An 11,587-nucleotide genomic window follows, 5' to 3' on the forward strand; every position below is an offset into this window, starting at 1 on the left:
AGAGGGCTCGGCGACAACCAACACGCCTCCCGCCGCAGAGCTCAACCCACCCCCCGACCCCGCCTTCAGCTTCGGCTTTTGTTTGGGCTTCAGCTTCAGAAAGAGGGGCGGCCCGGGTGGACAAATCGCTCCCCCCAGCCGCGTGACGTCCGCGCTGGAGTCTGTTGTCTGTCCGAGGCCCTTAAGGCGTCGAAGTAGAGGGACGCGATCTCCTGCAGTCGGTACCACCCCCGAGGCCACTGAGAAAGGGCTGATGTGACATTTCGATCTACAGCGGACTTCCCACTGTCTCTCATTTCAGGATGTTCTGGCTGATGCTCTGTACTCTCATCACGTGCCTGAACCCGATGGATACCAAGGGATGCCGGTTTGGAAAAAAAAAAAAAAAAATTGTTGAATTGGCACTTTTCCTTCCTTGTCTAGACACTTAGGTTTTTCAAAATTTTTAACGTGTCGGCAAATTACTCAGGAGTCTGAAAGGGGATTTGGGAGGATTTTAAGCACCCTCTCCCCATCCCTAACAGTTTCTCCCAGAGCCACCCCAAATAAACATACAACTAAGTAAAATTAATGTGCTTGTTATTAAAAGTCAGCTTAAGGTAAGCCTTCTGAAAAGCATATGGTGATACCTAAGCTCTTCTTGTGCAGGAAGATGGTGATTTTTTTTTTTTTGGAAGGAAAACAACCAGGATAAATCCAACAATGTAATATGTTAATGGAATATGAAATAACCCAAATTTAACAAATATCTAATAGTGAGTGTCAAGCATTTTACATGCAAAATATCTTTTTAAAATATTTTCTTTTATTATTTTTGGCTGTGCTGTATCTTTTTGCTGTCCAGGCTTTGTCTAGTTGTGGAGAGCAGGGCTACTCTTCATTGCAGAGGGTTCTCATTGTGGCGGCTTCTCTTGTTGTGGAGGACAGGATCTAGGTGCGCTGGCTTCAGTATTTATGGCTCTTGGGCTCAGAAGTTGTAGTGCATGGGCTTAGTTGCTCTGCAGCATGTGGACTCTTCCCTGACCATGGGTTGAACTCGTGTCCCCTGCATTGACAGTTGGATCATTATCCACTGTACCCTCACATTCAATATCTCTTGAAGTCTTTCACATGATTCTAGAAGTGTGTATTGCCCCTATTTTACAAATAAGGAAGCCGACCTAGACAATTTAAGTGAGTTACACAAGGCACAATAACTATTAAGCAGCAGAAGAGCTGGAAATCAAACTAAGGTCTTATGTCAAAACCTTGTGCTCTCAAACACTGCCTCTGGTAGTGAGGGTTTGACAATTACAAGGCAGATGATGTGATGAACGTTGTCTTTAAGGTGTGTGCTAAGTCACTTCAATAGTGTCTGGTTCTTTGTGACCCTGTGGACTGTAGCCCGCCAGTCTGCCCTGACCATAAGATGCTCTGGGCAAGAATACTGGAGTGGGTTGCCATGCCCTCCTCGCCTTTAAGGTAGATAAAAGTTATTTTGCTAATGGTATCCGTATTGAAAAACTTTTGCAACTGCTCTTTAGATCAACAGTACATTCTTCAGATCAACATTACATTTCTTTTGATAACTCCAGTGATAGAAAAATGTTCTTTTTTCTCTGCTTTTCAAGCTGAGAAAATATTTTTAGGCAAGGCTGAGAAGTGTGAAAGGACATGGTAATGGATGACATCAGCAAAGATAGCTGAATAGGAAACTTGAAAATTGTCCCTCCCACAAAAGCAAGAAATAAGCTGGCAAAACTCTCAGAATCAACTTTTTTGGGTACTCTGGAATCTAATAAAAAAAATTATACCAAGCAGGGGAACACTTAAGGAGAGACTGCTGAATTTTGGCAAGAGAGCTCTATGATCATCTCCATCTTGTCAGTGGCCTTGAAGACAGCAGCCCACATCCCTGGCTTAGGTTGCTGGTAACACAGAGGGCAACACGGACTTTATTCTAAAGGAGTTGTGAGGATTCCATGGCAGTCCAGTGTTAAGGAGTCCCCGCTTTTACTGCTGAGAGCCCCTGTTCAATTGCTGGTAAGGGAACTAAGATGCCACAGGCAGTGCTGTGAGGGCAAAAAGAGAAAAAGAGTTGTAATTGTGTGTTTTGACCTATCTGGTGGTTCCCTGAAGGTTTGGCTCAAGGCTGTCCTGGAGCCTCCCCAGGACTGAGGCAGCTAGCTTCCCAGGCAGGGTTTGTCAAAAGGATTTAAAGCAAATATATTAGCCACTGCCATCAGGTACAGTATAACAGATGAGACAAACAATAATCAGGCCAAAAGCCTGGGAAGGAAGAGGCTGGGGGAGCAGATACTTGGGGAATAAGGGTTTTGAAAAGCTTCCTCTTATTCTGGGGAATCTAGAAGACCACATGCCTGCCTTGGTCTGGACACATACTCAAAAAAGACATGAAAAGACTCTACCCACCTAAGCTCTCACTTCTGGTTGACCTTTAGATTTGGTGCAAGGAGGAAGTGAAGACTACTGCAGAAATGTAAAGTATCTAGCTAAGCATTGAAGGAGTGCCCCAATGACACAACTCATTAGCAAGCACTGGAAGAGTTTTTTTGAATCCTGATTGTTTATTTTCGATATTTTGCTTCTAGGCATTTAATAAAGATATCTCTGCTGAATTACTAGTTGACCACCAAGCTAATGAAATGGAGTGGTCATGCAACAAAGAAGGCAGACTTTTTAGAATTAGATGACTGGTAGTTAAATCTCCTTGAAAAAGACCCTGATGCTGGGAAAGATTGAAAGCAAAAGGAGAAGAGGGCAGCAGAGAATGAGACTGTTATTAGATAGCATCACCTACTCAGTGGACATGAGTTTGAGCAAACTCTGGGAGACAGTGGAGGACAAAGGAGCCTGGCATTCTGCAGTCTATGGGGTCACAAAGAGTCAGACATGACTTAGCAACTGAACAACAATGACAGTTAAGTCTAGAAGCTTGATCATATTTAAGCTTGATTTTTAAAATCAAGTCTTTATAAATGGTATTGTGTTACTTCCCATCATGTTAGGAAGCACATTTCTGGAAGTCTGATTTGTGGTATTAAACTACTCAGTGGGCTCAAATATTTTCTCTTTCAAAATTCTCCTTTAGCTTTTCACCATACTTTGATAATCATTAGCAATCGATGATCATCTGCTAGATCAGAGGTTCATGTCACCTTTAGTGTCTGAGTAAATTTTTTTCAGTGTCCTTCATTTCCGTTTACTGTGTAGTTAGTTCCAAACAAGTTAATATGTGTTTATGCCCTAACAATTTGAACCATTTAAATAGATATGTAAATTGAAAGAAAGCCATTTTATTTTATTCTTAAAGAGCCACAATTGCTTACTAATTGGGTGTGTATACCTATTGGGCACTGTGTAACTTCTCAAACCTGGAAATCAGATGGGACATCACTATCTTCATGTCCTGTCCCACACTGGATTTTGCATGACACTTACTTGAGATCATAGCAACTGTTGCAAACTCAATTTTGCAAAGATGTGATGTTAGCCAAAATAATTAGCTTGATCCAATATTAAAACTGAAGTATCTCAAGCTGGTTCACACGGCATCTGACAGATGTTGCTGTGTTTTCCTCAACAATCTAAAACGGTCTATGATGTCCTTATGAGTTCCCTGTGGTGACCTCATAGTTTAGGAACTGCAGGTCATCAGCAATTATTTTCTTGGCCGATAGCAAGAATTGACAAACATTTTATGTAAAGAGCCTAGTTGTAAGTATTTTAGGCTTTGTAGTGATATGGTCAGAGAAGGCATGGCACCCTACTCCAGTACTCTTGCCTGGAAAATCCCATGGGCAGAGGAGCCTGGAAGGCTGCAGTCCATGGAGTCGCTAAGAGTTGGACACGACCGAGCGACTTCACTTTCATTTTTCACTTTCAAGCATTGGAGAAGGAAATGGCAACCCACTCCAGTATTCTTGCCTGGAGAATCCCAGAGATGGGGGAGCCTGGTGGGCTGCTGTCTATGGGGTCGCACAGAGTCGGACACAACTGAAGTGACTTAGCAGCAGCAGCAGCAGCCGTATGGTCTCTGTCAACAACTACCCAGTTCTATGTCTGTGGCATGACTGCAGCCAACAGACACAGTATGTAAACCGATGAGGTGGCTGTATTCTAATCTATTTATAAAAACAGGTATTTGGCTAGATTTGTTCCCAGAACTGTAGTTTCCTGACCTCCTCGTCTAGAGAACGCAGAGTAGAGATTTTCTTTTATTAGTTGGAATTCTTCTAAGAAGAGAGCTTTCCCTCTTTTCCTGGACATGAGCTTACTCCCTTTTAGGATTTGGAGTTTTCCAGGCTGTATTTGGGATTTACTTGAAGTACTTGCTTTGAGTACTTGTTTGGCACTTTGGTCTGATCTTGAGATCAGAATGTTTCAACCGAAGTTGGCTGAAAACGACTTCGGCCCAATTTCTTTGGGAATGGGCTGCTTCAAATGGAACTGCTGATTGAGCCTTCAGCCCATTCTTTTGGGGCTATCTTATGGAGACTGACAAAAGAAAAAAAGAAAGGAAGGAAGGAAGGAAAAAGAAGAGGAGAGAGGAGATGGGAGAAGAGACGAGAAGGCCTTTATCGTGGCTCCTCAGGGGCCAAGCTGTCTCCTTAAGATTGGCTAGAATGGGCTTGTAAACATTTGTGCTGTAAGCTGTTTAAACTGTTTGGAAATTGTTCTTTATGCTAAAGGAAAAACATCTAGAAAATCGGATTCCTGTTATCTAAGTATTTTGAGGGTGTACACTCAGTTATCTAAGTATTTTGAGGGTGTAAACTGTGTCCAATTTTATGTTTAAAACCAAGGTCCTTTCTCTTGTGCACTTCTAACTAAATAGCCTGACTTGATCAAAGGCAAGTCAGAAGATCAGTGGCCATCGTGGGGAACTCTTGAAATCCTCGAACTTAATTTCATTAGAATTGGACTATAATAGCTCAGAACTTTCCAGAACTGAGTGGAACACTTATTTCAATGGGTATTTTTGAGGTTTTCTGAAATTATCAGAAGTCTAAAATTGGAAGATAAAACTGAGATTAACTGAGGCAAACGAATGATTAAAGAAAGCTGAAATGGCTCCAGAAGCCTTAGGCTCTTATTGCTTGGCTTCTGTGTCTCAGGCTCTGCCTTTGGCACCGTCTTGTCTCTCTGCCTCAGCACCACTTTGCTCCTTCCCTTCTACACCACCTGTGCTCCCACTTTACCATTGTCCCAGTACTAACTCTCTCACTTAACTTCCCTCTTTCTCAGAAACTCCCCTCACTCCGCTTTCCTCTGAACTTGTCAGAATCTATCACATTAAAATTAAGCATTCTGAGGATCTGGAGACTAAAAGCTCAGTCTCTCATACTTTCTGGACTACAGCTGAACTGCAGACCATAGCCAAAGATTTCCTCAAAGTAACTGAAGGTTGTCGTGGATTTGCCGAGGATTTTAATATAGTGATTCAGACATAACCCAGTTTCTCTGATTTATATCAGCTTGTTTCTATGTTTGTTGGCAATAGCCAAGCCCAGCATTGAATGAAAACTCCTATTTGCGAAGGTCCTGAAAGAGGTCTAGAGTTACAACTGAGAAATCAGCCTGCTAACTAATTATACGATCAGTCTCAGGCAATTGCTGGATGACTTCATTGAGCAATTTGTAGAGCTTTTCCAAAGCCTGTTGATTGACACAAAATTCAGACTTACACACAAAAATCTGATAAATCTGCTCCTGAATATTACAATTGACTTCAGAATGTTTTTAAATGAAATTCTCATCTTCCTTCATATGTTGAGTCCATCTGAGCAGTTTTTAAATTTCCTTTACTTCTAATTATCTCTTTTGAACTGTGGTGTTGAGAAGACTCTTGAGAGCCCCTTGGACTGCAAGGAGATCCAACCAGTCTATCCAAAAGGAAATTAGTCCTGAATATTGGTGGAAGGACTGATGCTGAAGTTGAAACTCCAATACTTTGGCCACCTGATGTGAAGAACAGGCTCACTGCAAAAGACCCTGATGCTGGGAAAGATTGAAGGTGGGAGGAGAAGGGGATGACAGAGGATGAGATGGTTGGATGGCATCACAACTCGATGGACATGAATTTGAGGAAGCTCTGAGAGTTGGTGATGGACAGGGAAGCCTGGTGTGCTACAGTCCATGGGGTCGCAAAGAGTTGGACATGACTGAAGACTAAACTGAACTGACTAATCTCTCCCACATTCTCTTTCTACTTTGGTAACCATAAGTTTGTTTTTTACTTCTGTGAGTCTATTTCTGTCTTGTAAATGAGTTCATTTATATCATATTTTTAGATTCCACATATAAGTGATGTCATGATATTTGTCTTTCATTTTCTGACTTAATTCAGTTAGTATGATGAATCTCTAGGTCTATCCATATTACTGAAAATGGCATTTTATACTTTTTATGGCTGCATAGTATTCCATTTATATGTATATATGTACAATATCTTCTTTATCTATTCGTCTGCCAATAGAAATTTAGGTGGCTTCCACACCTTGGCTATTGTAAATAGTGCTGCTATGCACATTGGAGTGCATGTATCTTTATGAATTAGAGTTTTTGTCATTTCCAGATATAGATCCAAGTGTGGGATTATTGGATAATATGTAATTCTATTTATTTCCTTTTTTCCACACCCTCTCCAGATTTATTATTTATAAACCTTTTGAGGATGGCCAGTCTGACTGGTGTGAGGTGACATTTCATTGTCGTTTTTTTTTGCATTTCTCTACTCGTTGCCGATCTTTAACATCTTTCCATGTTCCTCAGCAGTTCAGTTCAGTTGCTCAGTCATGTCCAACTCTTTGTGACCCCATGGACTGCAGCACACCAGGCTTCCTTATCCATCAACAACTCCCGTAGCTTGCTCAAACTCATGTCCATTGAATTTTGATGCCATCCAACCATCTCATCCTCTGTCATCCCCTTCTCCTCCTGCCTTCAGTCTTTCCTAGCATCAGGGTCTTTTCAAATGAGACAGTTCTTCACGTAGGGAGACAAAGAATTGGAGTTTCAGCTTCAGCATCAGTCCTTCCAATGAATATTCAGGATTGATTTCCTTTAAGATTGACTGGATTTCTTTGCAGTCGAAGAGACTCTTAAGAGTCTTCTCCAACACCACAGTTCAAAAGCATCAGTTCTTTGACACTCAGCTTTCTTTATGGTCCAACTCTCATATCCATACACAACTACTGGAAAAACCATAGCTTAGACTAGAAGGACCTTTGTTGGTAAAGTCAAGTCTCTGCTTTTTAATATGCTGTCTAGGTTGGTCATAGCTTTTCTTCCAAGGGGCAAGTGTCTTTTAATTTCATGGCTGCAGTCACCATCTGCAGTGATTTTGGAGCCCAAGAAAATAAAGTCTGTCACTGTTTCCATTGTTTCCCCATCTATTTGCCATGAAGTGATGGAACTAGATGCCATGATCTTCATGTTTTGAATGTTGAACTTTAAGCCAGCTTTTTCACTTTCCTTTTCCACTTTCATCAGGAAGCTCTTTAGTTCCTCTTTGCTTTCTGCCATAAGGGTCATGTCATCTGCATATCTGAGGTTACTGATATTTCTCCTGGCAATCTTGATTCCAGCTCGTGCTTCATCCAGCCCAGCATTTCTCATGATGTACTCTGCAGAGAAGTTAAATAAGCAGGGTGACAATATACAGCTTTGATGAACTCCTTTCTAAATTTGGAACCAGTCCATTGTTCCATGTTTGGTTCTAACTGTTGCTTCTTTACCTGCATACAGATTTCTCAGGAGGCAGGTCAGGTGGTCTGGTACCCCCAACTCTTTAAGAATTTTAGAGTGATCCACACAGTCAAAAGCTTTGGCTTGTCAGTAAAGCAGAAACAGATTTTTTTTTCTGGAACTCTCTTGCTTTTTCGATGATCCAGCGGATTTTGGCAATTTGATCTCTGGTTCCTTTGCCTTTTCTAAATCCAGGTTGAACATCTGGAAATTCTCTGTTCACGTACTGTTGAAGCACGACTTGGAGAATTTTGAGCATTGCTTTGCTAGCATGTGAGATGAGTGCTATTGTGTGGTAGTTTGAACATTCATTGGACTTGCCTTTCTTTGGGATTGGAATGAAAACTGACATTTTCCAGTCCTGTGGCCACTGCTGAGTTTTCCAAATCTGCAGGAATACTGAGTGCAGCACTTTCACTGCATCATCTTTTAGGATTTGAAATAGCTTAACTGAATTCCATCACTTCCAGTAGCTTTGTGCATAGTGATGCTTTCTAAGGCTCACTTGTCTTCATATTTCTGGATGATTGGCTCGAGGTGAGTGATCACATCATTGTGGTTATGTGTGTCATGAAGAACTTTTTGGTATCGTTCTGTGTATTCTTGCCACCTCTTCTTAATATCTCACTTCTGTTAGGGCCATACTGTTTCCGTCCTTTATTGGGCCCATCTTTGCATGAAATGTTCCGTTGGTATCTCTGATTTTCTTGAAGATATCTCTAATCTTTCCCATTCTATTGTTTTCCTCTATTTCTTGGCATTGATCACTGAGGAAGACTTTCTTATTTCTCTTTGCTCTTCTTTGGAGCTCTGCGTTCAAATGTGTGTATCTATCTTTTCTTCCATTGCCTTTTTCCTCTCTTATTTGCTCAGCTATTTGTAAGGCCTCGTCAGACAACCATTTTGCCTTTTTTGCATTTCTTTTTCTTGGGGATGGTCTTGATCATGGCCTCCTGTACAATGTTCTTCCATAGTTCTTCAGGCACTCTGTCTATCAGATCTAGTGCCTTGAATGTATTTGTCATTTCCACTGTATAATCGTAAGAGACTTGATTTAGATCATACCTGAATGATGTAGTGGTTTTCCCTACTTTCTTCAATTTAAGTCTGAATTTTACCTTAGAGAGTTCATGATCTGAGCCACAGTCAACTCCTGGTCTTGTTTTTGCTGACTGTACAGAGCTTCTTCATCTTCAGCTGCAAAGAATATTATCAGTCTGATTCTGATATTGACCATCTGGTGATGCTCATGAGTAGAGTTGTCTCTTGTGTTGTTTGAAGAGGGTGTTTGCTATGACCAGTGAGTTCTCTTGACAAAACTCTGTTAGCCTTTGCCCTGCTTCATTTTGTACTCCAAGGCTAAATTTGCCTGTTACTTCAGGTATCTCTTGTCTTCCCACTTTTGCATGCCAGTCCCCTGTGATGAAAAGGACATCTTTTTTGGTGTTAATTCTCGAAGGTCCTGGAGATCATCATAGAACCGTTCAACTTCAGCTTCTTTGGCATTAGTGGTTGGGACATAGATTACTGTGATATTGAATTGTTTGCCTTGGAAACAAACAGAAATCATTCTGTCACGTTTGAGACTGCACCCAAGTACTGCATTTTGGACTCTTTGGTTGACTATGAGGGCTACTCCATTTCTTCTAAGGGATTCTTGCCCGCAGTAGTAGATATAATGGTCATCTGAATTAAATTCTCCCATTCCGGTCCATTTTAGTTCACTGATTCCTAAAATGTCAGTGTTCATTCTTGCCATCTCCTGTTTGACCAGTTCCAATTTACTTTGACTCATGAACCTAACATTCCAGATTCCTATGCAGTATTGTTCCTTATAGCATCAGACTTTACTTCCATCACCAATCACATCCACAACTGGGCATTGTTTTTGCTTTGGCTCTGTCTCTTCATTCTTTCTGGAGTTATTTTTCCACTGTTCTCCAGTAGCATATTGGGCACCTACCAACCTGGGGAGTTCATCTTTCAGTGTCCTGCCTTTTTGCCTTTTCATACTGTTCATGGGGTTCTCAAGGCAAGAATACTGAAGTGGTTTGCCATTCCCTTCTCCAGTTAACCACGTTTTTTCATGATCCACCAACTTAGGTGGCCCTACACAGCATGGCTCAATGTTTCATTGAGTTAGACAATGCTGTGATCCATGTGATCAGTTTGGTTAGTTTTCAGTGACTGTGATTTTGATTCTGTCTGCCCTCTAATGGATAAGGATAAGAGGCTTGTGGAAGCTTCCTGATGGGAGTGGAAGCTTGCACGTGCCTATTGGCCATCTATATGTCTTTTTTGGAGAAACGTCTGTTTAGATCTTCTGCCCATATTTTGGACTGGGTTGTTTGTTTCTCTGTTATTGAGCTACACTAGCTGTTTTAATATTTTGGAAGAAAAGTCCTCGTTGGTTGCATTGTTTGCAAATATTTTCTCCCAGTCCATAGGTTCTCTTCTTGAACCTTGTTTATAGTTTCCTGTGTTGTGCAAATGCTTGTAAGTTTGATTAGGTCCCGTTTGTTTATTTTTGTTTATTTCTTTTGCCTTGGGAGACTGACCCTAGAAAACACTCATGCAGTTTATTTTAGAGAATGTTTTGCCTGTATTCTCTTCTAGGAGTTTCATGTAGCATGTGTCTATGTAAGTCTTTAAAACACTTTGAATTTATTTTTGCATATAGTGAGAGAATATTCTAACTTCATTGTTACATGTGCCTGTCCAGCTTTCCCAGCACCACTTGCTGAAGAGACTCTCTTTTCTCCATTTAATTTTCCTTCAATTGTACTTACCTCCTTTGTTGACCATTGACTGACCAGAGGTGGGTTTATTTCTTGGGCCTCTATTCTAATCCATTTATCCATATGTCTGTTTTTCTGCCAGTAACATTTTGTTTTGATTATCATAGTTTTGTAGTATTGTCTGAAGTCTGGGAGGGTTATAACTTTGTTCTTTTTCCTCATGTTTGCTTTCACAATACTAGGTCTTTCATGGTTCCATCCACCTGAGTGGTTTTAAACTCTTATGTTTACTAATGGGCTGACCTGGGGCATTTTCCTTCTAGAAAAAAACTATGAGGGTGGAATGGAAAACTATGTTCACTCTGGATTTAGTAAGTCTGGCAAAGAACTCCATTAAACTCTAGATGTTGCGCGAAAGGAACACTGCCAAAATTTTTAATCTTTAACTCCAGTAAATGATGGCTCCAAAATATGATCAAAACCTGCTTAGGGTCTCAGTTCAGTTCAGTAGCTTAGTCTTGTTTGACTCTTTGCGACCCCATGGACCGCAGCACGCCAGGCCTCCCTGTCCATCACCAACTCCTGGAGTTTACCTAAACTCATGTCCACTGAGTCGGTGATGCCATCCAACCATCTCATTCTCTGTCGTCCCCTTCTCCTCCTGCCTTTGATCTTTCCCAGCATCAAGGTCTTTTCCATGAGTCAGTTCTTTGCAATCATGTGGCCAAAGTATTGGAGTTTCAGCTTTGACATCAGTCCTTCCAACGAACACTGAGGTCTGATCTCCTTTAGGATGGACTGGTTGGATCTCCTTGCAGTCCAAGGGACTCTCAAGAATCTTCTCCAACACCACAGTTCAAAAGCATCAATCCTTCAGCACTCAGCTTTCTTTATAGTCCAACTCTCACATCCATACATGACTACTGGAAAAACCATAGCCTTGACTTGATGGACATGTGTTGGCAAAGTAATGTCTCTGCTTTTTAATATGCTGTCTAGATTGGTCATAGCTTTCCTTCTAAGGAGTAAGTTTTTTTTTAATTTCATGGCTGCAATTACCATCTGCAGTGATTTTGGAGCCCCGAAAAATAAAGTCAGCC

This window comes from Muntiacus reevesi, chromosome X, assembly GCF_963930625.1.
Source record: "Muntiacus reevesi chromosome X, mMunRee1.1, whole genome shotgun sequence".
In the NCBI taxonomy this organism is placed as follows: Eukaryota; Metazoa; Chordata; class Mammalia; order Artiodactyla; family Cervidae; genus Muntiacus; species Muntiacus reevesi.